Genomic DNA, 1,511 nt, shown 5'->3' on the forward strand with positions numbered 1-1,511 from the left:
GGCATGACCCGCATGTTAAGTCTTGCCTCAACCACATCCAATAGAAATACGAGATTCATCTTTATGGCTAACACCGCCCCTGCCTAGCTGGCACGAAGTGAAAGGCAGCGGGCAGATTTTAGCGAGTTTAGGCTACAGCCTGCCCGTACGTGTTAGAAAAAAAAGAAAGTTGCCCTGTACTTCTCAGAATCTGAAAAACGTCGTGTTTCAACCCGTGAGCACTTCTCTGAGCCTCTGTCAAATTACTCCTCATCCAAACAAAGGGTGTGAGTTAACACAGTTAGACTCTGTATCAATGCATAAGTAGGTGAGTTAGAGGGTCAGTTAGTTCCATGAAAGCTTACACTGAATCAGGGTAGCTGTCTTCCTCCGCCTATGCTCAGAATATATAAAAAAAGATCTCATTCAATCAGATCCTCATTTAAAACATTCAAGTCAAGGACACTGGCCATTTTAGCCATGAAGTTTCTATAATGTTGGCATTTGACATTATAAATGTAAAAGCTGGTAAATGTATGTTATGTTGTGTTTTTGTTAAGGTTGTTGGGTCTTGTTATCTTTGTGAGTGCTGGAAAGAGGGCCAGAGAAAATATATACAAACAGCTCTAACAGGAAGTATACTACCAGTCGTGATATCCGTTCCATCAACAAGGCAGGCAATACTTCATGTGCTACAGCGCTAATCTTCTTTCTGATATCACGTGTGAGGTATTTCACACTTATTCAGTCTGGAGAATGTCAAAGCTTGCAACTCTAAAGTTAAGGCTGTGTCAGCTCTGAAAATCACCACCAATGTTGTTTCTGATCTCACCAGGTCACTTGTTACCTGGTTTTACAGCAGCAACAGCACAGCTCATGAAATGGTTGTGTTAACCTACTGTCCTAGAGAACAATGAACACGTGCATGTTGGCGCACTACCTTTTTCATCACTGCAGTCCCTGAAGATGCTTCTAAACTTAAACTTACCTTGCTTTATATTCAGGTGCATTTAAATGTGAAATACTCAACTAGATATACATGTAAGAACACTTGCTAAGATGAAATGAAGTACTATTTGTGTGCGTGTGTGTGTGTGTGTGTGCGTGCGTGCGTACATGCATGTGTGTGTGTGTTGCCAATTATTGAACATACTCCTATAGGCCGAAAACCAAGCTTCCCTAAATTATCATATAATTTACATTCAAGTGCTGAAAGTGATGCTACTGTGGCTACCCGAAGGAAAACTTCATTACAGACTGGCAACGTTTGCTCTCTCCAGACCGCCAAAGACATCTGTCCCTGTGAAACATTATCAGTGTGTATTTGTTAGAGTAATTTGTAATGCCAGCCCTAATATAATATTAACATTTCTTCTCAGGTCATTGCTTACATAGTAATAGCAGTGAATCCAGGAAGATGTTGCCCAAATTTGGAGGGAGAGTGGGGCAGTGGATGGGGGTGGACAGTGAAGTGAGTGACATGGAAATGTTTGTTCAGGTGAAGTCAGTGCTCTTTTAGGGACAATCCTGAT

The sequence above is a fragment of the Megalops cyprinoides genome, chromosome 14, assembly GCF_013368585.1.
Source record: "Megalops cyprinoides isolate fMegCyp1 chromosome 14, fMegCyp1.pri, whole genome shotgun sequence".
NCBI lineage: Eukaryota > Metazoa > Chordata > Actinopteri > Elopiformes > Megalopidae > Megalops > Megalops cyprinoides.